General features: G+C 48.1%; 1 protein-coding gene across 2 annotated transcripts in view; it reads right to left on the reverse strand.

The window, feature by feature from the left end:
* The window catches only part of LOC148502596 (DNA damage-regulated autophagy modulator protein 1-like), a 622814-nt gene that overhangs the window by 446341 nt on the left and 149616 nt on the right, over positions 1 to 26857 (reverse strand). The window contains exons 2-5 of one of the 2 annotated variants that reach the window (XM_088449676.1): positions 14281 to 14432; positions 13566 to 13663; positions 12375 to 12515; positions 12177 to 12234 (exon numbers count right to left, since the gene is read on the reverse strand). The exons of the other annotated variant lie outside the window; for it this stretch is intronic. The gene's annotated coding sequence lies outside the window, so the exon portion shown is untranslated. The remainder of the gene's footprint in view (positions 1 to 12176; positions 12235 to 12374; positions 12516 to 13565; positions 13664 to 14280; positions 14433 to 26857) is intronic. 2 annotated transcript variants of the gene reach the window in all.

Below are 26857 nucleotides of genomic sequence, written 5' to 3' on the forward strand. Positions count from 1 at the left end.
TATAGATCAGATCCACCTGAACCCTGACGGTAGAATTACATCAGTCGGCGGTACACGGTAACGCTGGAAGTCTCTGTACGTGTCAGGATTCTGGCGGTCTGGTTGGTGCTGTCAGTATTCTGACCGCAGGCATCCCGTACCCAACCCGGTAGGATACCTCTCATGCACTCTCTATTAGCTCATGCGTGGTCGCCAGACTACACATGCGCAGGAGCTCGGCCGGCCAGAGAAACACATTGCAGCGGGGTATGCAGTCAGGAAGCAGACGGTCGAAATGCCTACAGCCGGCTTCCCGACTGTCAAATCCCGGCAGGGTACTAATGACAGGCGTCGAAATCCTGATGCCTGTCATTAGATCTACGCCGGAAGCTCAACGCCCAGCCTACCGAACAAAGGTAAGCAGGGCGCGGACAGCCGCGGGGGGGGTTAGGTTTCAGGGCTCCCGAGGGGACTTAGGGTTAGGCACCCCCCCGGGAGGGTTACAGTTAGGCTAGGGAAAGGGGGGGAGGGGGTTAGGGTTATGCACCCCCGGGGGGAGGTTAGGGTTAGGCTGCGGGGACGAGGGTGATTAGGTTTAGGGGGATGCTAGGGTTAGGCACTAGGTGGGGAGGTTAGGGTTAGGCACCCCTGAGGCAGGGTTAGGGGGGGCTAGGGTTAGTATTACTTACCAAAATACGCTGTCGAGATCTTCACCCCTGCCGGGGTAATACATACCGATCCCATTGCGGGGATGGGCTAACGGAGTCCCTGCATGTGATTCGTGATACATAACTGCTTATTGGCGTGATAAGCAGAGATAAGAAAACATCATTAGATTTAAAAAAAAAAAAAAAAAGATAATTAATAAATGGGCCCCTTAAAGCGGCAATTTTAATAGCAAAAACACGCGCTGCTTCTATTACATAAACCCCAAATACTTTATAACAACTAAATCACATTAATCACTCACAGATGCACTCTTCAGTAATGTTCATGTCTGCTCTTATTAAACACTGTGGCCCTGACTCAGAGCCGGACGCTCTGACCAGAGCGCTCGCTCTGAATCAGGGCCCACCTCCATTAATATGGAGCGTCCTCCTGGATGCTCGTATAACTGTGGGTCACCACCCACAGCATATACGAGCGTGCAGGATGATGGTCGCGATGGTCTTGACCATCGCGACCATCGCCACTGCGAGCAACAGCCTGCGGTTGAGGTTTTCAACCGCAAGGCCAGGAGTGATTTTGGCTCTATCAGAACCAAAATCACTCCCACTGACATCACTCAGTGGGGCCGGCTTCAGACGGTAGGCGTTCCCTTGGGAACGCCTCTGTCTGGCAGGCACGCCCCCGGCACGCCCACCAAAGGGGGCGTGCTGTCCGTCAACATCGACAGCACGCCCCCTTTGATGAGACACTCCGAGCGAAGGAAAGTCCTTCGCTCGGCGCATCTCGCGCATGCGCACGACGGAGCTCCCTCCGTCGTGCGCATGCGCAGTGCAGACCATCGACCCACTTGCGAGCGGACAGCCACTCGCGAGTGGGTCTGAATGAGGGCCTGTATCCCATTTATCACTAAATATCTGCTAATATTAAGAATCCCTGAGATGTACTATGGGGGGAAATCACACAAGATATCTCCAATATCTGCTTTGGCCACTCCATTTTCAACTGCAAATGAAGCCCCTCATACACAGTGCTGCTGGATTTACCAAGCTCCGGGATAACAAGAGATATGGTAAGAACTTACCTTTGTTATCTCTGTTTCTACGAAGTCCATAGGGTCCACAGGGTTGACCTTGGGGTATAGCTGGATCTGGATCCATGGGCACCACGCAGTTAAAGCTTTAGCTGCTCCCAGGATGCACTTGGGTCCGTCCTCCTCTATACCCCGCCCCCGGCCACAGCACCTCAGTTGGTAAGCAGCCAAGGCCGGAGGAGGAGACTAAACAGAGAGAAGGAAGACTGGAACACACAAGAAACCATACTCACAGAAATGGGAGACGGAAAACCGGTGACCAGCCACACAGCCCATTTGAAGCCAGGTGCGTCAGGGCGGGCGCCCTGTGGACCCTATGGACTTCGTAGAAACAGAGATAACAAAGGTAAGTTCTTACCATATCTCTTGTTTTCTACTTCAGGGTCCATAGGGGGTCCACAGGGTTGACCTTGGGGATGTCTCAAAGCAGTACAACTAAGGGCGGGGACGCTCCTCTGCTGAAAGGAGTACCCGGCGCCCAAAGGATGCATCCTGAGAGGCGAAGGTGTCAAACGCATAGAACCTCAAAAACGTTTGAATTGAAGACCAAGTGGCCGCCTTACACAGCTGAACAGCAGAAGCGCCACGTCTAGCAGCCCAAGAGGGACCCACAGAACGAGTGGAATGAGCCTTAACAGAGGCTGGCACAGGTAAGCCCTCCTGTGCATAAGCCTCACAAATAACGGAACGAAGCCAACGGGCTAACGTTTGTTTGTTGGCAGGCCAACCCCTCTTGTGAAAACCAAAGAGGATAAACAAGGAATCAGACTTCCTAACCGAAGCCGTCCAGTCTACCTAAATTCTAAGCGCCCGGACCACATCTAAGGAAGTCTCACCAGCTGAAAGATCAGGGGACTGAAAAGCTGGCACAACAAGTTCCTGATTAATGTGGAACTTCGAGACCACTTTGGGCAAAAACTCTGGACGAGTGCGGAGCACTGCTCTGTCCTGGTGAAAAATCAGGAAAGGAGGGCGACAGGAAAGCGCCCCCAATTCAGACACCCTCCTGGCCGAAGCAATTGCCAGGAGAAAAACCGTCTTAAATGTCAGCCACTTGAGCTCCACCGCCTCAAGAGGCTCAAACGGAGGACCCTGCAGGACCCGTAGCACCACCGCCAAGTCCCAAGGAGCCACAGGAGGCACAAAGGGAGGCTCGATCCTGAGAACACCTTGGAAAAAGGTGTGAACGTCTGGTAGTATTGCAATCCGCCGTTGAAACCACACGGACAAGGCGGACACATGAACCTTCAGAGATGCAAGGCGTAAGCCGAGATCCAATCCTGACTGAAGAAATTCCAAGATCCTAGAAACTCGGAACACCTGAGGATCATAATGTCTGGACTCACACCACTGAAAGTAAGTGTGCCACACTCTGTGATAAATCCGTGCTGAAGCAGGCTTGCGTGCCCTGAGCATGGTACCAATAACCGAACTGGAGAAGCCCCGAGACCTCAAGACGGCTGTCTCAAGAGCCACGCCGTCAAAGACAGCCGACCCAGATCCGGGTAAAGGCAGGGCCCCTGAGACAACAGGTCCCGACGCTGAGGAAGAAGGTACAGAGCGTCGATGGAGAGGCTCCTGAGATCGGAGTACCAAGGACGTCTGGGCCACGCCGGAGCTACCAGCACGAGCATGCCGCCGTCCTGCTTGAATTTCCGCAGAACCCGAGGAAGCAGGGATATCGGAGGAAACAGATACGCCAGGTGAAACGTCCATTTCACCGACAGCGCGTCCACCAGACTTGCGCCTGCGTCTCTTGTCCTTGACCCGTAAACGGGCAACTTGTGATTGTGACGGGAGGCCATCAAGTCCAGCTCCGGCAGTCCCCACCTGTCCACGAGTAGCTGAAACACCTCTGGGTGAAGCGACCATTCCCCGGGATGCACGTCGTGACGGCTGAGGAAGTCCGTCTCCCAATTGAGGACTCCGGGGATGAAGACCGCCGAGATCGCTGGAATGTGACCCTCCGCCCAAGTCAGGATACGAGACACCTCCGACATCGCTGCCTGACTGCGAGTTCCGCCTTGGTGGTTGATATACGCCACCGTGGTGGCGTTGTCGGACTGCACCTGTACCGCCCTTCCGTGAAGAGTGGGGCCGGACGGCTGCAGGGCCCTGTATACTGCCCGCAGTTCCAGGATGTTGATGGGGAGAAGTGCTTCTTCCGCTGACCAACGACCCTGAAGCGACCAAGAGCCGGTCACTGCCCCCCAACCCCGGAGACTGGCATCCGTCGTGAGCAGGACCCAGTCCGGGATCCAAAATGGGCGCCCCTCGACCAGATGAGCTGTCTGAAGCCACCAAGCCAAAGATTGCCGAACGTCCGGAGACAACACCAGCACCTGAGAGCGGATCCTGTGAGGTAACCCGTTCCATTCTGACAGAATCAGCCCCTGCAGGGGCCGGGAATGGAACTGGGCAAATTCCACCATGTCGAATGTCGACACCATGGACCCCAGAACTCTCATAGCCGAATGGACCGACAGGCGGCAACGGCTCAGGCAACTGCGTATCCGCAGCTGTAGGGAGGCGACCTTCTCCGGAGTCAGGAAGATCCTTTGCTGACGCGAATCCATCAGGGCTCCCAAATGAACCATCCGCTGTGATGGAATCAGGGAGGACTTTTTCCAATTTATCAACCACCCGTGTGCTTGCAGGCAAGCGATCGTCAGGTGGAGATGTTGAAGCAGTACCTCCGGGGAGCTCGCCAGCAACAGGAGGTCGTCCAGATACGGCAGCAGCCGTACATTCTGGTTCCGAAGATGTGCGGCCATGACCGCCATAATCTTCGTGAACACCCTCGGTGCCGTGGAGAGACCAAAGGGTAGCGCCCGGAACTGATAGTGGTGTTGAAGGATAGCGAACCTCAGATACCGCTGGTGTGAAGATGCTATCGGAACATGGAGGTAGGCGTCCTGGATGTCCAGGGACACCCTGTAATCCCCCGGTTCCATCGCCAGAATGATGGAACGTAACGTTTCCATCCTGAACTTGGGAACTCTGAGGAATTTGTTCAGAGACTTCAAGTTGAGGATAGGGCGATGAGAACCATTGGGTTTCTGCACCAGAAACAGAGACGAATAATACCCCATCCCTCGTTGTGATAGAGGAACGGGAACAATGACCCCTGCTTTCAGCAAGGACTCTATAGCCTCCTGAACCTGTAACGCCTTGGTCTTGTCCTGAGAAGGACTTGTGCAGAAAAACTGGTGGGGTGGTCTGTGCCGAAAAGACAGGGCGTACCCCTGGGAGACCACTTCTCGAACCCAGGCATCCGTGGTGGTATTGTGCCAGCACTGGGCAAATAGAAGAAGTCGGCCTCCCACTCTGAGGTCCCCCAGAGGGAGGCCCGTCCCATCAGGCCGCAGGTTTATCTTCCTGCTTGGAAGAAGGGCGCCGAGCACTCCAGGCTTGCTTCTTGGGTTTAGAGGCAGTCCTACTCGCAGACTGTCTCGGGAAGGACTGACCTTTCGCCTTACCCTGAACCCGAAAGGAACAAAAAGCCGAACTCCGAACCTTAGCAGGCAGTGCCGCCGAAGGGAGGAAGGCCGACTTGGATTTAGCCAGGGTGTCCACTATTTTGTCCAAGTCCAGACCAAATAGTAATTCCTCATTGAAAGGTAAGGCCTCCAGACCTTTCTTTGAATCAGAGTCCGCTCTCCAGGACCGCAACCATAAGGATCGGCGGGCAGACACCGCTGCAGCAGATACCCGCGAGGTCAGCAGACTAGCATCTAAAGAAGCTTCTCCAATGTAAGAAGCAGCGTCCCTCATTTGTCCCAACAACGCCCGCTGGACATCCGGAGCATCGTCCGGGAAGGTATCTTCCAATGCATTGGCCCACCCCTCAATGGCCTTGGCCACCCAGGAGATGGCCATGGACGGTCGGGCCACCGCCCCGGAGAGGGAGTAAATAGACTTTAAGCAAGTCTCAACTTTCCTGTCCGTGGGATCCTTCAGCGAGGATATCGACGGTAATGGTAAGGTGGCGCCCCGAGTTAAACGGGTGACATGGGAATCCACCGCCGGTGGAGTTTCCCATTTTTTACAATGTGCCTCAGGGAAGGGGTAATTAAAAGCCAACCGCTTCTGAGGAAGGAATCTCTTACTGGGCGCCTGCCAAGCTACCGCCATATGATCCGTCAACTGGTCCGACAGGGGAAACACCGCAGAAGCCACCTTAGTTTTTTTGAAACTAGGAAACTTCGACTTAGGAACCGGTGCCTCATCCTCTATAAGAAGAATAGCTTGCACCGCCCTAACTAGTGCTCGCACATTAATGGACGACTTGGTATCCATTTCCTGGACCGAGGCGTCCGAGTCAGTGTCATCAGGGACCTCCCCATCATCTGAGGAACCCTCTGAGTCCGATACCTGAGCAGCCTGTGTCATGAGTGGGCGTTTTGAAATCCTAGAAGGCATGTCAGTCTGCAACATTGACTGAAAAGCCGAGGAAGCGGCCGCCAAATTTTGCACGGAGTTGGAGAGCACATCCACCCATGGTGGAGGAGTCGCCATAGGGGCCTGAAAAGGTACCACAGGCTGCTGCGGCACAGGGGAAGCCTGTATATACATAGGCAACCCCGCATAGGGACCTACTGATTGAGACCCAGGAGGACTCCGCAATAACTGCGGGACACCCGGGGAATGGGGGATGGTCGGCTGGGGCAACGCCCTAGTAGGGAGAGCAGTCGGGACCGACAGACGGTCCGCAATAGACACCAGCACTTGAGAAAACATCGCCCACGGTGGTTCCTGCGCCAGAGAAGGTCTGGATGGGCCAGGAGCCACCTGGCATCGACTACACAGGCCATCCTGTGACAAATCCTCCCTATCTACTCCTGCAGAACAGCGTCCGCAGGAGGCCAACACCGGAGCCACTGAGCGCTCAACCTCCTCGTCTGACATGACAGAATATATTATATAGTCAAAAAATATATCTGGCAACAGGGCAGAAGAAAACGCACTCACCGGTGTGCTAAACAACAGCCCACAATACGGCACTGTGTAGCACACAACTGTATGTGACGGACCTCACAAATACGTGATTTATATAGGTGAGGTCTGCAGAAACGCCCCTCCCCCACACACATGTAGGGCTTGTAGGAGAAGTAAAGGGATAGGTATAAGCTGACAGTAAGCGGAAAATAAGCACAGACAGGCAGCACTAGCAAAAGTCACATACCATGCAGGAAGATATACTCACTGCACCTTTCCACTACAATCAACCTGCCCAGATTCAGTGTCTGGGAGGGCTATAGTGCTGTGTACACTGTCCTTATATCGGGGGAGAGGTACACAGGGGCACCGGTCCGCGTGCTCCCTGAAGATCTGCGCTGCCACTTGTAGAAAATGGCCCCCAGAGACCTCAGAGGAGGAGTGGCCGTGTAACTGCAGCTCAGCGACGCCAGACTCCGTGCTGAAAGGCGCGCTGAGCTGAGGGGAGGAGCCGCTGACAGGGAAGGCTTCCTCCCCTGGCTAGCATATTAACCCCAGGGCTTGCCGGCATCCCGCTTGCCATATATCCCTGGTGGTCTAGTGGTCCCATGGGTTATTCCTCCTCAGAGGGGGAGCCCGCCGCCACCGCTAGCGGCCCCCGGTCTGTCCCCTAGGACCGGGGGCAAAGGACTGCATGTGCAGGCAATACCCGCGAGCCGCCGCTAATCGGCGACTCGCGGCTTACCTTGTCCCTGGCGACTCCGGCAGCAGTCCAGGGAGGGACCCAGAGTCCGGCTAGTACGGACTCTGGCCTCCCGCCGCGATCCCCAGTGCAGTACTGGCGTCGCGGCGCCAGCGGGGAAGGAGAGCGGCAGCGTGGGCGTCTGCATAGACAGCCCGTCGCTGCCACACTAGAGCCTCTGTTTTAAAATAAAAATCTAACAGGCTCTTTTTTTTTTTTTTTTTTTTAAATAAAAATAGAAAGCTTTTGGGGGCTGCTCCTGCAGCCCCCCTGCGCAGGTGACCCGACTCCGGCCGGGCACCAACTCAAACTGAGGTGCTGTGGCCGGGGGCGGGGTATAGAGGAGGACGGACCCAAGTGCATCCTGGGAGCAGCTAAAGCTTTAACTGCGTGGTGCCCATGGATCCAGATCCAGCTATACCCCAAGGTCAACCCTGTGGACACCCTATGGACCCTGAAGTAGAAACAACACATTCCGGAGCTTCTAAGTAATGCCATCTCCAGATGGCGCTGTCCTATAGTAGTTTATGGCCTACTATTTTGCAATTCTTGTTGGAATGAGTGCGCTCCTCCCCTGCCTCCCTCCAGCATCTGACAGGCAGGACAGACCCAACGGTCACTAGGACCTGCCGGAGGTCAGCTAGAGAGATCCAACCCCTGACATGCGCTACCTCCACGGTCACTGCAACATCAGGGCGTGGTTACGCTTCTCCTGCCCTATCAAACCTGCTGATTTTTGCCTGCAATACGCCCCTCTCTTATACTTACGCATGAAAAAAGTTTTTCCAACTTTCATTTTGATGGTAAAAATAAATCACATTTGCCATTATGTTGTTGTTTATTTATGCATTTATTTTTAAAACTCCTCTACAATAAAGTAGATATAATATTAATTTACAGTTATGAATAAAAGTAGCACACAATTACATTTTAAACTAAACCCTCAAAAGGCACGATCAATAAAGTAAGTGCCCATCAGTTTCAGAGGGGAATCCGCAATCGGCCAATCAAACAGCATCTGCTCTGATTATCTTCATCGTGTATCTGCTGCAGCCCCCAGGTACGGTTTGATTTAATTAAAAGAACGCTAACCACAAGATTTGTTTTCCCAATTTTCTTGGGGCTGGGTTAGAAGTGTGAAAATGGTGTCTGTGATGTGTGTATATATTTACTCCTGAAGGAAGCAGCCGATGACTTGAGGCAGGCTGCCGTATCCTGTAGGAATTTGGTCTATATAAGCAGGCTGTCATTCATCTGCTCGCAGAAAACACATATATTTACAATACATTTCTCATTAATGACCAGTTTATTTTTACCCCTCCTTTCCTGAGTAGTTCCGAAAAAAAAGATCCCTGCAGACCAATCTAAAAAGGAAGTATAAGGGGGGGGACGTTTTTTTTTTTAGTCTCAGTACTAAAAATGGTTACTTGACGTGAGAGAGGAAATTGCCGCTCTCCTTTGCAAAATTGCCATATTTCCTACTTGAAAAATATACCCTTTTTTTTTTTTCCATTAAAATATTACCGAGCTGCTTATTGCCTTCATAGACATCTGCAATAAGTCATATCTGACTGGATGGGAACGACGTGACTTACAAAGCCCTGCAGGTAAAGGACTGTTCATTAGTATGGCGCCAATCCTGCTGGGTTAACACCTTCCTGCCTGAGCCCAGCGCCCGCTCGGCAAGAGGGAAATGTAGGTTATTCCCGCAGCAAAGCCAGAATCTGCACAAAGCGTCACATTCATATCAAATGGTGACAAAATAATAAAAGGAACAATAAAAAAAGGTTTAATTTTTAACTTTGATTTTTTATTTTTTTTTTATCCTCACCCAACTACATTTGTAATCAGCACGCAGTATGCTGTGTCTCATTATCACATGCTCCTGACCCAAAAAAGCAAGGTATACGATGATCGAAAAGGCAAAATAATTCATTTCTTACCAGTTCAGCTATTGATACAAGTCAGTGACTCAAGGTGTGAAATTATGCAGAAATATGGCATCGTGCGATGATCTAAATTGGAAATATTTTCTAATTTAAAATAACCGTTTTCACTGGTCCTTTCTTCTTTACATTCCAACAGACAGCACTGACATGCACGCAGATACACCAGCTGTTTATATTATTAATGAAGCCAGAGGTTTGATAGCCACACAGTATAAATGCCCAGAAGCACCTTTCTAGGCAAAGTTTGGCATCTGGTCACAATGGAAAGAGAAAAAAAAACTCAGTTTACCTCATAAAGAAATGTCGCAGCACATACAGTACGCTGGCCGACGGGCGCTCAGGCGCAATAGGACTCCCGGGTCATAAACCCGAAAGTCCTCACACCACAAAGGACAGCTCTTATCAGTTTTCATCGCACATTTAGATGAATACGACATTAATAAACGCTGCTATGAATGCGGGAAGTGGTGGGATGTGTCACCTTCAAAATGCGATGCATCTCGCCCTTCGTCTTCAGATGTAACTTCTGTATATGACAACACACAAAATGCTACCTACAAGTAAGTCTGGTCTGCCTCATGCCCCACTTTGATCTCTACACCCCCCCCCCAAATTATGCTTGGATGGGGAGGACAGAAAGGGAGCCGTGTGGGGTAACCACACGGCTCCCTTTCTGCCCTCCCCATCCAAGCATAATTTGCACTCTATCTTTCAGGTACATAACATTATTAATACTTACAGTGTATTGAGTCAATACCTTAGTACTGTACATGACATGTTTTTACTGCTCAGAAATTAAAGACAAAAAAAGGACTATTCTGATATTCAAGGGAAAACAAGACAGTACAACTCCCCCTCCTCTACAGGTCTGCAATATTTATTTCTCATTTGATGTTCAGTCATGCCCATCAAGATAGTTTACACAAAGAATATTTCTTTCCTTATATATGCACAAACTATTATCCACAGAGTGCCCACTGTGCATAGGCCAGACTGCTGATGGGGTGTCTCAGGTAGCTGTGGGGAGTATTGGGGGCCTGGAAGGCAGGAGTGACCCGGCATTGCTCACCTATGTAGCCACCGCTCAGGCCTAACATCAGGATCGGTAGATTTGTGCAGAGCTTATTCATCCATTGAGCAAATCAGGCTCCCGCCTAGAGCCCAGAGGCGCTAAGGGCCGTACTTACTGCACCTACTTTTAAATAAGCATTCAGGGAGATTGTGAAAGCAGCACCTATGAGCGCGGCGGTAAAGTGGGCGTGTCCTGCTACACCTCAGAAGCGTGTCCTAAACCTGACTTACATCCATATGTAAATGAGCCCCAAAGCAATAAGCAATATCTTCTTACACTAAACACATTGATACTTTTCAGAAAATACATGTAGCCATATGGATCATTGTGCCTTATACCCAATGCAGGGAAATTATACTAATGATACCATTTGAATGTATAGATCTGTTGGGGTTTTTTTATAACAGCTAATGGGGATCAGGTGCAATCAGGGAGATTACTACCATTTCAGGGAGTCTCCCCGACAATCAGGAAGGGTTGGTAAGTATGACCAAGGGCCCAGAAAACACTTACTTTTATGTGTTCTTTTGTTTGTGTTCCCCAAATCAATAAGTTGCCTACGGCCCCATGGGTTCTTAACCAGGCTCAGCCACGGGGTAAGCCCAGTATTACCTTACTCGCTGCGTGGCAAACACAGAGTGTCCAGACCAAAGCCATTACGTGAAGCAGGGATCTGCGGCATGCAGAGGGTTATCCAGCCGCTCACAAATAGAGAAAGAGGGTACACCATCCCAATGATCGCTCATCATGTCAGATTCCAGTGTCAATCACAAGGATGATACCGGGTGTAATAAAATGATGCAAACCCGCCGTTTCTCTACACATAATCAATACGATCTGTGTATTTGCATTTGTGCATATGAATACGCTGCACGGCAGGTGATCAGACCAGGCTATAAATAGCAGAACTAACATCTAACAGAACTGCATGGATCGGCTCGTAAATAAATTACATTTTGCATTGTAACTTTTCCAAGTATTCTATTTTACTACTGAAAACTCGCAACTTGCGTATTGGTAAAACAAACAGCGCGTCCCCATGAATTTCCATTTAACTTAAGAAGTTTTTACTAAAGAGGGTTCTGAATCAGCGGATGGAAGAAGCTTAGATGCTGGCATCCTCCCCCCTAAGGGTAATTAACCAGCTTTCCACCGCCCATCTGCTCAATTTACATCTCATAACAGGAGACACAGCTGTGAAGCACAGTCACTCGGATATTTTGACACTTCCAGTCGTCTGTTCCAGTTATCTGGGGACAAACACATAACAAGCCAATATCCCCGAGGTATCTTAGGTGGTCAAGTACTGCTCTTGACCCAGCTTCCTTTGGAGGAATGCTGTACCCCATGGAGGAAATCCCATAGGCAGGCGTTCACTAAGTACGTTTTTAAATACCACCCGGCAGCGTTGTGTAGTGAATGACATAACACTGGTACTGCAATAAATTCAATATAATCATTTTATTATTCAGCTACCGGCCCACACCACAGAGCCCTCTGTTTAAGAAGGAAAACGCGTCTAGGAGATCATTACCTTTGACTGAATGTAGAATAATTTCCCCGAGAGCATGTTTTAAAGGGCTACCTCTTCTGACCCAGTTTCTCAGATATGCAATTACAGGGCCAGCCACTGAGACTGAACGCAGGCCTCAAGCCAAGCACTCCTCCTCGTCCACAGTACCGGTGCTAGAAGCTATTTCTGTGATACATATCATCAGACTTCATAACATGACCCACCTTAATGATGCTCTGCTTTGCCTCACGTTTCCGTGCCGCGTTTTTCAGGTTCCTTGACCTAAAGAGTTTAATGATGAAAGTAAATTTATTGCGTTTTAAATCATTCAGCACAGATTGTTGCAAATCATTGGAAGGATACAGGAGTAGAGAGTTAATTTCTTAAATGAGTAACACTGACGTTTCTGAATGAAGGCATACCTGCCGACTGTCCGCATTTCAGCCATTTTGGATTCGGAGCCGCTTTTCCCAGTAGAGGATGGATGATACCATGCGCTGAGCGCATCTCTCACTGGTGTGCCGGGGTCTTTTCAGAGGAGGACATTTGATTTGAGAGTGACCCTAGTGATTGACAAGAAATAGAAATGCCCCAACATGAGATGTCCACTCTACCTTTCATTATACGCTCTAATGATTTACAATGGGCCTGGTTCTGATTATCACGGTAAACGGCAATGTTTTGGTTCTGCGCACGGGCAGAGGTCACACAGAGCATGTGCAGATCCTGACCTGCCATCTCACTCGCAGTACCCTTCAGCCAATGGGGAACGCTATATGAAATAAGGGGCGTGTCCACCAGTTTTGTAGGCATGGCCAGGCCAGGGTCTGCGTCTTCAGACACAGATTGCCTGGCCCTGGCAGAGACGTTACATCACCCAGTCCAAGCAAGGTTAGACTGACTCAGATGGGTGGTGATTGCGAGCTTGGCGACCAGCCCATGTTGCGTCCTCGGATGCGGGCATCGGACCTGCGTTGCCGACAGGAGGCGTCTCAAAGAAAGACGCATTACAAGCTGACACTTCTTACCATGATATCCTGAATCAGGCCCAATGTTGGGAAGTGTGATTATTTATATATAGATATGTATATACGTTTATATAGTGCCATAGTGTATAAAGTTCCCATCTTACCTTTTTTAGGGAACCAGGAATCAGGGGTGTTTTAAGAATGGAAGGGGCTCTGAGTACATGTCCTTGGGCCCTTTCCCCACTGGTAAAAAATAAATTAGAACATGCGCTGGAAAGCACAAATACTCGCTGGCACCTGGTTTCCACTGCTTACTTCAGAAACGCGCCATATTTCAGAAGATATTGCCTTAATGATGGCACCGGCAGTTGGCAGGACAGGCAGACGGGCAGGTAAGTAAATGAAACAGTGGGTGCAGGGTGTGCGTTGGAAGTACCCTGTAAGCAGGGGTCTGTGTGGACCACAAACCCTGCACCCATTATGGATAGCCCACTGCCAGGAAAAAAAGTTGTATAAAGAAAAGTGTAAAAAAGTTGCCGTTTTTTCCATGAAAGATCCATCAATAAAGTAGGATTTCCATGGGAAAAAACAAACAAACACTTTTACCCAAATCTGTGCAATGATATCTAGCCCAATGTCACATACCTCCCATCTGTCAAAATTTGCAGCACTTGAAAGGGGCGGAACTTGCACCAGAGTTGCGGCGAGTCATTATCCTGTACTAAATCTGGAAAGTCGTCCAGCTGAAATGCATTAAAGAACAAGGATTCTATAAATAGTGTAAAATCAGGAAATTATGTACATATATTTTTTCTTAAACCTTGCCATTTAAAATTCAGTCTAGTCTATCATTTCAATATTGCATAAAAAGTGACATATACAGTATAGACAGTCTAGTGCTTCCCGATAGCCAAAATGAAATTGACAGACGAAGCTTAAACAGATACACTTGGCAGTCACTTCAATACACATTAAAATAATTATTTACTATACACTATACCAGCATCCTGTAAGGCAGCAGCAAGGAAAACGTTTTGGACTGCCCGATGGACAACGAAGGAACGCTTCTGCCCTAAACCTTCTAAGTTGTATGAAGCATCCCTTACATCCAACCCCACAGGAGTGCAGTGACTGCCTTGTGAATATACAGTAACTCTCAAAACAGGATTGCACTATTTCTACAGTTAAAATGTTAGAATAAAGATATGTATGACTTCCCTGGTACTTGTATGCATCGCTGCAAACTTTGCTAAGGGTTCTTTACCTCAAAATAGCAGGTGGTGCATACCACGTTACACACATTTTTTATACGGTATACACGGTGATGGTCTTTAGTATTATTTATTGAGCACGTACTTACGGTGGAAATTCCTCTCACTCAAGATCTTCCAGATTCTTATTGAGAAGCAAAACGCTTAGCTGTCTGTCACCACTGAGTGCTGCAGGTGGTCACTTGATGTCTTGTAGATGGACGAGAGCTGTGGGTTCATATGGTGGTGTAATAAGGTGGAGCTGGAGAAAAATGATAAAGCAGGATATGTTGTGTGTAGGGATGGAGAGTAATGTCAGCGGTAGACGCAGTGCACATCTGCTTTCAGGAATAGGTACAGAATGGACAGGGAATTAGAGAAGCAGCACAAGGAGATGGAGAGTAGGGTAGGATAGATAGAGCTGAAGAGAGAGAAGGTCAGTGCAGGGGAACAAAGGAATGGAAATTAATCAAGTTTGGATAAAGTACAGTAGAATAAAGTATGAAGGACATAATTAATATATATATATATATATATATATATATATATATATATATAAATATAACTCATCGGTAATTATAAATAGAGTCAACGAGAGGTGCATATGGGAATAAGAAACGCGTTTCGCCACAGTTAGTGGCTTCCTCAGTGGAATATCTGTTTTTGACAATCATTTGCGTTGTCTTTATGGGTGCGTCTAAGTGTCCACTTTTAATATTTCTTATTTTACAGAGCAAGCTCAGGATCAATTATTAGAAAATGTCAAGTGCTGAATTTAGGAGAGGACAGATATTTACCAGAACCACACCTTTGATTGTGCCAAATAGCCATTCTCCAAAGGGATGGCCTTTAAAGGGTTCATCATTGATGATCTCATTCTTAAGGTGCATACACACACACACAATGATTTTTTGAACGATTATCGATAACGATATAGTTTATCATTCAATCATTGAAAAAATCGTTCACTTTCTGAGAGAAAACGATGAACTATTATCGTTCATGCGCGTTCACATTTGTAGTTCAGTCAGACTGACCAACTCAACGATTTTCAGTAAGGGAATATGCAATAATTATTTGTAGTTCAAAAAAATCGTTCATTACATTTAGTAAATGAATGATTTTAGTAAACGATTTTTGTTCATTTTTCCCTTGAAAAGATGAATGAAAATCGTTTACTAAAATTGTTCATTTACTAAATCATTGTGTGTGTATGCAACTTTAGAGGTCATTGGTACTTTCCATCTGTGGCATGAAACCATCAACCAATAACAGTCAATGGTTTGAACCATCGATGGCATGCTGTGTCACAAGTGACTGCAGTGGACCAATCATGGAAGGGGGTGTGGCTAATGTGGATGCAATGTGGTTGAAGCTATGCACCGTGAGCTTTCTAAGGAGGAAAAAAAAAAACATTGCTTCCATTGATGGCAGAGAACCATCAGACCTCCACCATCAATGACAAAGCCATTGACCATCGTTGGCAAATCATTGATGGTTGCTAAACATCAATGATTGATGTCCATCCCTAACTCTCTAGGTCCATTCATATTACTGTTTTACAGCAGTCCACACTCATTTTGTGGCCTGAAAATTGTGGCTATTGGGCCTGATTCAGAGGTGCATGCTAAGTGCACACAGTGCCGATGTTCATGTAGTTGAGCGATTATTTGCTACTGTGCAAATTATTCTAGAAACCACCACAGCGCATGCTTTACCCAGAGTGTATGCACAAATGCGCTATTACGTACGTGAACACTGGTATCAGAGATGGCAAAGGAAAACCATTGGCTCTCCTGGGTGGTGACTGGGAGGTGGCCTGAAGTGAATGCAAAATATTGTCATTGAAAGCGGCTGCATTCTGAGACGCAGAGCCACAGCGGCCATGTGCAGATGGAGACACTCCACCTCACAAAGGGCAGGTGCAAGTGTTAATGGTGTTCACAATGGTGCGCCGATCGGTGGTGAATGTGCGTTTCAGTGCTCACATATTCAGGTGCACACTAGTACACGAGGGGAAGGCAAAAAATAGCACTTGCATATTATTACCCCCACAGCCTTGCAAAAAAAAAATAATCAGCCACGTTGGCGACTGCATTCACCTTTAAATCAGGCACATTGTAAAGTATGTAGTTGATGGCGAGTGAAGGTATGCAGCAAGCATTTCATGTGTCCACAGTTTAATGCAGGGCAATGAGTCTCGGGTTCTGGTGCGGCAGTTTCTTGGAAGAATACGCCAGGGTGGTGCATATTGCCTCGATGGGCGTGACCACGCAGACCTCCCACAGACTGCTTGCACAGCATCTGCATAAAGCACTGCCCGATGCACAGCCTAGGAGGGGTGTGACTGTGGGAACCAATAAGATGCTACTGGCCCACACACCTTCCTTTTCCCACCCACCATCCGTTCTCTAATACAATATATCTCTGGCAATTTACAGTGTTAGAATGCTTGCGGGTAGGTTGGCAAATATACAGTAACCTATTGGCAGGTTTATCAATTAATGAAAATTACTATTGCCAGAATATATAGCTGGGACCAGGTATGGCTGTGGGCCCTCTGCACAGTGAGGGGTGGGGGTTTGGCTGTCAATGCTTCCCCTGTTCTTAAAACGCTCTTGCCTATTGCCAACGAAAATGGGTGTTTTCAGCGACTATAGGGTTCTTTTTCTTTTCCCTAAGTATGAGAAAGGGTTAAACCCTGCTGTCGGTAAGATTTCCATCAGGAAGATTATTTATTTCACAGTATCTCAACTCTCATGATGGTGATAGATGAAGATCATTGAGATTATTTCAGAAAAGTATTTTATTAAATGATTAACACCTCCTGCCCCATATTAGTGTAACTGAAGTTCCAAATCTGGGTAATCAATTACTGCGCATGCCGGACAGCCTGGTCACGCAGCTGGAGAGTCTGGACAGGCAAACGTTTACACTGTTCATCATCGTAATGTCAACATCACAAATGTTGAAAGTTGTGATGTCGACATTGTTGAAATGTCGACATGGAACATATCGACATCTGCATAATGTCGTAATCTGAAGTGTTTACGTGTGAACTGCCCACATTCTTATGATGCTGACAGCTAGGGTAAGGCTTTGTAATGGGAGGGTTATGGTTAGATACTAGTGGGAGGGTTAGGATTAGGGACGTTACTCACTGCCGGAAGCGTTGCAGGATCAGCCTGTACTCATCATCAGCAGACCGCTGGACCGGGAAGACAGCGCTGTAGCCACCGGACCTGCCAGACTTTGACAATCTCGACAATGTCGACTTGAATGTCGACATACCAAACATACCGACATTACAGCAATGTCGACAAAATATACCCTAACCTGGCAAACTGTGGGCCTGATTCATCAAGGTTCGCAGTTGCAAAGCTGCACGCAGGTTATAGATATTAGTGTTCACTCTAGCTCCGGCGTGAGGCAGGGCGCCGGAGCTAAAGAGGGCACATCTGTGCGCGCGCGCGCGACTGAGAAGGGGGCGTGGTCATCGAAAAGGGGGCGCGTCTATAAGACGCGTCCCCTTTTCGTCACTCTTGGGGGCGTTCCCGGCACTTACGGACACGCCGGGCAGCCCCCAAGCCCTGCAGACAGGGAGAATAGAGGCCGGGCGCATGACCGGGTTACCACACATTTCTTCACCCGCGGGACACTGCGACCCGCGGGTGAAGACGGCTCCCGCAGGCTGTTAGGGCAGGGCGCTTTTTGCCTTCCAGAAGGAGGGCAGGGCGCCGCGCCCCGCTAAAACAGCCTAGCGGGAACGCTAGATATGATGCATGCACGCATGCTATAGATGTGATGTATGCACGCAGGCAGCTTTGCAATTGCGATCCTTGCAATAATGCAAATGTAGCAGGAGTTGTATGACACCCACTGCTGCATTGGCGATCCCAGCACTGCGACGGAGGTCACAGGCTGGGATCACCATCGCGACCGTCGGTGGCCGCAAGGTGGACGGCGCCAGGCGGCCGATCAGCTCAGTAAGCCTCAGCTTACTCAGGCTGGCCAGCTTACGAGCCCAGCAGACTGCATAGGTCCATACAGGTCCTGGGCTGACCACTCATGGAAAACGAGGCGGACACGTCCCGTTTCCAGGGCTGCCAGTCGCCCCTTATATGCCTCCATCAATCAGGCAGAGGCATTCAAGGGCTTGCGTGCGTCTTAGCAGGACCCATTCTGCACACTCAATGATCAGGAATCTGCGTTCAGCAGTACACGCAAAATCAGGCCCTGTGTTATGCCTTACCACTCTGGGCCGGTATCTCCAAGGTTATTTTCTGGATAAACTGTAGCAATAAGTGATTTTACTGACCTGATGAAAAAAAAAAATATAAATACTAGTTAGCAGCCTGTCCAAATGATGGGACATTGTCGCGCCCAGGAAGAGTCCTGTTTGAGCACTGGAACGGGTAACTTTTCAGTCATTTCTGCTCGCCAGCAGGAATGTCAGCGGCGGCTGTGCGCGCCAGAATGGAGCAACAATTTATTTGCTCCTCCGGGCGCCATCTAGTGGCCGCCGACATGCAAAACAAAAAATTCCCCCCATACAGCATTTTGCTAAATAGATTCCTACATCCTTAATTTCCAAGGATAGGCCCAGGTTTTGAATATTTCTCCCAGGAAAAGTCCCTGTGGATTTTTTCATGCACTATACAAACCCCTTCCCTCTTCATATGCATGCAGTCTTCACCAGTGGTGGATTTTACCTAGGCGCTGCAACCCTACCAAGTAAAATCTGCCACCCCCAGTGAGCCAGTGGCTGCACTGGCAGTGGTTTCCCATTGTAATAGCTACCTATCAATCACACACAGGACAGGCAGTCTGTTCTCAGGGGGGGGGGGGGTGTTCTCCCCATGGGACTGCCAGTCCGGGCTGCGAGTAACAGAGAGAGAGAGCTTCCAATAAGAAACCACTCCTGTTTCTTTCAGGCAGCCCTACCTGGCTTCTAGGGGCTGCAGCCGATGCAGTCCCTAGAAGCCGGTGTTTGTGTGCATGCGCCGGTCCCACCGCTGCTTGTGCGCCTGGGCTCTCTCCTCTCGGGACTGCAGCATGGGGTGCCAGCAGAGGTAAGTGGAGGGGAGGCAGGGGTTACTTCCCCTGAGGAAGCCTTTAGTAAGGTGAAACGCATTGAGCCACTGCCTCACCTCCACTTACCTCTGCTGACACCCCAAAACACCTGGATACCTGTCCTGGGAGACCAGTCGCAGAGATATTTATAATTTTCTACCTTTTATGTTAATTTTAAATGTGCATGGTGCAAATAAATTTCAGTTTGAAACTTACGACACTATGGCAGCAAATCCTTTGCATTACTAAAGGTGCCGAATTATTATATCTGTGGTCCACATGGAGTCCGGGACAGTGATGTTACATAAGTGAAAGTTCTAGACGTGGAGTCCGTTGTTTGCCGCAATTGTTATACGATACGCTTACAGAACAAGCGTATACAGGGTACGCATATATATTGAAGCTATATATAATTCTAATTGGTTATTATAACTACTACACTAATCAGGCGCTTCCTTTTTCTCCCCCTTTTGTCCACATTTCTACTAGAAACCGTCTTAACCAAACAGTCCATTGAAAAGACTGAGCTGCCATCCTTTATAAAGAGGACGTATAGTGTACGGAACCATCTCCCCAGTTCATTTTGAATAAACCCCAGTGCAAGAATACAGCGCAACAGTTCCACCTCCTTCTGCATACATAGAGATAGATAGATATATATCTATCTATATATAACATACACACTCCATACTCAGTCAATGTAAACACTGGGCTTGGTTCTGGGTCAGACATATCTCTAGGATCTCAGCATACTGCACATGTGCAGAAAGACGCATCAGACAGGCAGCACAGCAGCGGTATCAACACTACAGTCTACAAGAAGCAGCAGCACATGGCCAGGCCAGAGGGGGAGCAGCAATTCGGATTGGCCGTGTGACTGTCCAGGTAGAAGATGTGCATCATCAGTGACAGTGTAACGTGAGTTACGTTTACTTCGTTTAAATTTCCTTTACCAGATGCGCTCATCAACTTAGTAAAAAGTTATTCAATTAAATTCTTGCCATACACACACACAGACATGATGGTTATGGGAGAAGGTCGAGGGTGGGACGTCCCAGAGGCAACAGTGTACCGGACCTCAAGATTTCTGTTGTCAGCCCTGGGTGGCGTTAGATATGCCCATGGGTGGCGCCATCTATGGCCCTGTTGTAGTTATAGTGGAAACAGCCCATGATGTCATGCACTGGGGCAGAATGAGAGTTTGTGTGGGGCCCATTTTTACTGTTAATAATATTTTATTACATGACACTTTGTACATGGGGATTGCTTAATACAAAAGGGGTCCAGTTACATGTACAGGCCTTTTGCATATCTGGGTGCACTCCTTAGCAGCCCTTGCAGGGGAGCTAGATATAGATGTATCCTCCTACATCCATCCTCAATACGCCGTGCAGTGCATGCCTGGCATGAGTGAGACGCAGGGTCCCAAGCTAGTCTAATAGGTGTCTTTATGCCGAAATGAGTCTTCGTAGCAATGCGATGCAGCTAGGACGCACCAGGAGACTAAGCTGATTAATTTGACACGTGACACTTGTATATCTGTGTGCACCTGAGTCTGTAAATGGAACTTGGCTTGGAAAAAAAAAATAATGCACGTCACATACAATTAATCAGCACAGTCTCTTGGTATGTGGTAGTCGCATTACATTGCGACTTATGCTGCCCATCCATTTAACGATGCAGGGGGGGACGGCATGATTACGACGCTGTCGTCTCCCGCGGGGTGAAGTGCATACACTGAACGTTCAGTGTATGCAGATCATTCATCCCCGAACAGGTCGTCAGGTTGACAGTCATGTTCGGGCGATGATTGATGTTAAAAACGTCCAGCGGGCGCGCATCGCTGGTCGTTTTTAACCTTTTACTGCCCGATTTGCAGGCGATTACCAAGAGATGGCGCGATAACAACCGTCGTTATCGCTCCATTGCTAGGTATAATCGCCTAGTGGATGGACAGCAATAAACATTTTTGCCAAAAAACAAACAAACACGAAAAAGAGGCCCGGCTCTAGCAGAGTCTCTCTCAAGGCACCTGGCACGCAGAGGGGCTATTTGGCACGACTGCAGCAAAGATGCGAAAGGACCCATCTGTAGATTAGATGTTTTGTCTGGGACCTCAATTTCCAGCTGCGATTTGTATCTCAGGACCCAGCAAACGGTGATTATAAGCAGCATCTGCAGTTTAAATGGTCCCATCTCTACTCCCCCCATCTCACTCCTCCTGATAATCTGAAATCTGCTACTTCTGCATATGTCATGGCATCAATAACGTGTCCCACTCCAGCTAACATTCCTGAAATTCCCTGTAATGTATATAGCACACAAGTCATCAACACCCACTCATCAGGAGTCCTCTACATCTATGACCTCCAATTTGTGTAAATACTGAATTCCACCACTGCAGTATTATAAAGAACTATTTTTTTTTTTCAAAAAGAGATGAAACTTACACTGTCATTTACATGAATGCATAATTCCAGAGAAGACCCCCTTTTGTGACATTGCGCACCTACAGTATTTTCTGATTTTACATTGCATTTGAATTTGCAAGCCCAAGTAGCCCTGTTTTATGGTTCCCCGCAGTCTTTTCCTCCCCGCAAAAATATTTGAACTTTACGGTTAGTTAGTACCCAACGCATTTCGCAGGTTCCCATTTGTAGGTGTGCTTTGAGCAATAAAATAATATCTCGGAAAATAAAGCCTGGACCCTCAGACGCTGAACCCCACCTACCTCCGCGCCCCCTGACATTAGACTATGCTCCTTCCAAGGTGAAGAAGTAGTTGTCCACTTTGGGGGCGGCAAAATGCTTCGAATCGCCGGTCCGTGGGGAGGGAGGGACAGGGCTAAAACCACAAGACTCCTCCCTACGGACACGCAACTCCTGGTATTTTCTCCCCATCCTGCCCACATCACTAGGAAATGGCCAAGATGAGGAACATCTGCTCACTCTTCTGGGGGTGCTGGAGACTACCCAAAAAATCAAGAGTCTCCAGCACCTTTTGTGAGAGTAGGTAAGTATGAATAAAATACATGTATAAATGGTGATTTCTAAGGTCATCAATGTAGTTATAACAATATTTTATAGCAAAGTTATAATCTGTGGTATAGAGCATAAGGAAACAATAATCAGTTTCTCCTAAAGTGCAATATACAGTCATATGGTCACATAAATCACTGGTGACGTCCAATATTATAATGTGCTCTTGAGCATAGATTATCACATATATCCACACTCCACAACTCTCTAATCATCGGTAATGCAATTAAATGTAGAAGATAAGGGGTTTATTATTCCTTTTTACAATTTCCCAGTGACAGTGAAATAAGCAGAAATACAACTTTCATTCATTGGATTTCGCTTTCCTAATCAGTTTTACTTTTAATGCCTGTCGGGACAGCTCCAGAGCCAATCATTTCATCCTCTCATAATATTATCATTTTATAGTTAATGCACTCAGTGATATTACAGCCACAAACAATTACCATGCCTCCACAATGGGGGAGTGACATCACTATGCTGAGCAATTATACAATAATGAAATTGCTTCTGCGAGAGATGTTTGTTTTTAATTTTGTACAGGAACCTCAAGACATACTAATGTTTATTCCCCTCAGCTGTCTGGTACAAGCAGCAGAGGGACGTCTCTCTCCCCAGAATTGGGAGGCATGCATTGCAAATTAATATTTTCCGTAAGCCAAAGAGACTACACAATCGTTTGGTTTTTTTTAGAGTATGAATCTCCTGGGCTCCGTCTATTCTTCCTGATCTTGTTGTGCCAAATATTCACTTCTACTGTTCTACAGACAGGAACGGTGCAGACGCCACAGATGCCTTACCCCTTGGCACTGATTTCTGCATTTGAACGTGTGTGTAGTAAGTAGGGCATTAACTTCAGCACCTCCCTGATTGGGAGTGTGGCATTGGGCTGTGGCATCATTGCCCAATTACTTGCATGAAAGGTGCAATACCTGGGAGCCTGGCAGCTGTTGCTTCCTCATATAGGGATGTAGTTACCATCCCGGTGCAGACAATGCCGGACAGGCAGAATGCAGGTGCCGGAATCCCAACAGCAGAGAATCCCAGCTCCAGAATGCCAATGGCTGAGATCCCGACAGTGAGTATTAGGTTTAAAGGTTAGGGTTAGGCACTATGGGGAGGGTTAGGCTGCTGGGAGAAGAGGGTTAGGGTTAGGCACTATGGGGAGGGTTAGGCTGCTGGGAGAAGAGGGTTAGGGTTAGGCACTATGGGGAGGTTTAGGCTGCTGGGAGAAGAGGGTTAGGGTTAAGCTGCTGGACAGATGGGTTAGGGGAAGGGTTAGAATACTTACCTGCATGCATCGGGATTTCCACCATCGGGATTACGCCACCTCCGGCGTTATCAGCACTGGGATCGCATACCCAGCTCTCCTTATCATAAGCCGCTGCTCTGTGTGGGGGCTTCATTGGGACAATAAGAATCCAGAACGAGTGATATTATGACAGTCATCCAGTGATTTAGGGCCTGATTCAGACCCGCTCACAAGCGGGTCGATGTCCGGGCAGTCGCTCGCGAGCCCAGGAGCGAGTGAGAAGTCACTCGCTTCGGGGGCTTGCAGCAAAACGGGGCGGTTGTCGATGTTGATAGACAGCTCGCCCCGTTTTGTAGGCGGGATGGGGGGGTGGCTGGACAAACGGAGGCGTTCCCAAAGGAACGTATGATGTTTGAGGGCGGCCCTACTGACATCACTAGTGATGTCAGTAGTGAGCTTCCGGATCTATTTGAGCTCACTGGGGCTTGTGGCAAAAGAGACCCTACTACAAGGGTCTCGTCGCAAGCCCGATGGTCGCGACCATCACCTGGCCGCTCGCTAAAGCTGTGGGTGGTCACCCACAGCTTAGCGAGCGGCCAGGAGGCCGGCTCCAAAATAAAAAATAAAAAATGCCCTGATTCAGAGCGAGCGCTCTGAAAGAGCGTCTGGCTCTGAATCAGGGCCTTAGTCAGTGTGCTACTTGGCGCCCTAGGCGATCACCTAGGTTCTCCTAGTGGTAATGCTGACCCTGTCTATTGAAGACCTCCGTAAGGCAGCTACTAAACTGCTCTCAGAAAGCTCCACGATCTAATGTGCTAGTAGGAATGACAGGGTGATGGGGTGGTCGCTGCATTCGTCCAGTCAGTAGCCGGCTGTTCAGTAAACCTCAGTTATGCATTTGCTCCAAGTTGCGGCCTCTGGAAAGAGTTCGCCTTGGTATGTGGAAAGGTGGGAAAAATCTGGAGACACGCAGGGCCGGATCCTGATTCAGACAATGCAACGTCCGCGTCTATTGACGGCATTGCTTCTGCAACGTTATACAAGTGCCGCCACAAGCCTTTCCCTGGTGTACAAGTGTGCATCTGAATGTACAAGGCCTGAGACGCCCCCATTGAGCCTCTTCAGATGAAATGCGCATGTGCCGCGGTTGCCTTGTGATCACGTTCGTACAGAGGATCCATTTGCAGAGTGAGGTAGTGTTTGGGGGTGGTCAGAAAAACGCAGGCGTCTGGCCATTTGACCACCGTTTCATGGCATGCAAAATTAGCCATTGCTATTGCATTCGCAACATGAGAGCTCTCTGTGTGCGGGGATAGCTGCAACGTTTGCGGCTGGTCAGACTTTCCGCAAGGACAAGCTGGCCGCTCGATGTGCGTTGGCGTTAGTGATATTTAGGCAGGTAAGCGAGGTTGTATGCAGATAAGCAGGCAGCAGAGGGCATCCCTATCCTCGGGTGATATTTACAACTATTAGCATATTTTCGCACTGCGTTGCGTGCAAAATCCCACCTACGACTGCATGAGCGTCCATCTCTGAATCAGGCCCTTAGTTCGCAGCCACTTTAGCTACATGCCTGCGACACTACCATAACACGCCCATTAGTATTCTAGCCTAGTGGAGATGGAGCACACAGTATGGTGGGATACACAGTTGGACTGGCTCACAGGTGTACAGGGAAAATCCCTGGTGGGCCCCGACCCTTCCTCTGTCAAATTCCAGACTGTGCACTCATATTATACATTTATACTCCATGTGAGGGTTAATTGCATGGTCCCTTAAGTATGGGCCCCTACGACTGAATTCTCCTGGTGGGACGTTAATGCCCCAGTCTGACACTGGGTGGGTATCACTTTATAATGGTGCCTATAAATCCATCACAATTATATGCTGGGGCTTAGGCATTCTATTTCCCCCCCCTTGGAATTATCTTATGACATATGTCGCTTTGTGTGTGTTTTAAGCTGCCATGGTGCACCCAAAAGGATCATAATGTGTCAGATTACTAGTTCAAGATGAGACTCCCATCTCCGCTGGCTTAGATACAATGGGGATAAAAGCTGTATTACAGAGTGGAAAGGACTGTGGAGCCCACCAGTAAGGAACGTTCCTAAAAATCTGCGCCCCGGTACCCAATTCAAAAATTCTTGCTCCAGAAAATTAAAAACTTGGTTTTTGCACTGCTCTGCAAGACTTGGCACATCAGCGCGTCTACAACACGCTCCGCAAGGAACCAAGCTACACAGTACTGGGACTTATATTCACAACAGATACCCTGTCACTCTAGTGCAGCAACAAAAGTTTGATGAATGTGGATATGAAGGTCGACTGAAAACAGGTTCTCAGGATAAGAGGTTACTCGTAGCGATTCATTCGATTTGAATTTTTATTCTTTTCCAGATTAGAAAATGAACGTGAACATCTGGTTGCTATGGGTTACTGCACCTTTCTGTCACACTCCAATCTTCATAAACAGCGTGGGTGTGAGGAACACAGTGAAACGTGGAGGCCAGATGTACTAATGCATGGGAGAAATCTACATCTAGATCTCAAAAAAAACCTGGGGACATTTAAAAAAAAAAAAAAAGTTTTCAAAATCACAAAATTGACTCCTGTTAGAAGAATTTAGTTTCTCTTCATCACCAAGCGGTAACAGGAAAGATGCTCAGAGGGATCCCGGAATATATATATTTATACAACTCCGAAAACTGCAACCAATTATTGGCAACACTAAAAGATGAAAGCAGGGAAAACTGCATAATGATTTCTAGCCCTTCCACTTCCGAGGCTGGTTTGTGAACCGCCAGACCCATTCAAATATCTGTTTTAAGTGAACTTCCCACAAGCAAAATCTCCCTTCTAAACACAGCTAGCTCCGAGCTGTATCTGTACTCAGGAAAACAGGGGGTGGGGAGAAGGGGGGAGAATAAAAGAAAATATTTGTTTTTATTTTACTAGACCACCCCTCCACCCCTGTAGTTTCCTCAAAAGAATAATTCTCCTTACCGTTTGCATTCAGCCCATGAATACGTCTCTATAATGAGCTGAGAAATGTGGAAGTCTCGCCCCCGTTGCTTGCATTGCATGCGACAAGACATTAAACCCCCTGAATAAATATCATTATGATTACTTTTATTATTCTGATCGGTACAGATGGATCTTCACTACACTGTGCGCACTGCAGGAGCCCCTGTGGAGCCTCTGGGAGAATGGGGAAGAAGGAAATAAAATAAAATAAAAGAATCGTCAGATTCTGTCTGTGCAGATCCAGGGAAGATAATTTTATCTGAAGTCAAGAAAACCGATCTTTAATTTCACCCACACACC

The sequence above is a fragment of the Taudactylus pleione genome, unplaced genomic scaffold (assembly GCF_031769625.1).
Source record: "Taudactylus pleione unplaced genomic scaffold, aTauple2 ptg000490l, whole genome shotgun sequence".
NCBI lineage: Eukaryota > Metazoa > Chordata > Amphibia > Anura > Myobatrachidae > Taudactylus > Taudactylus pleione.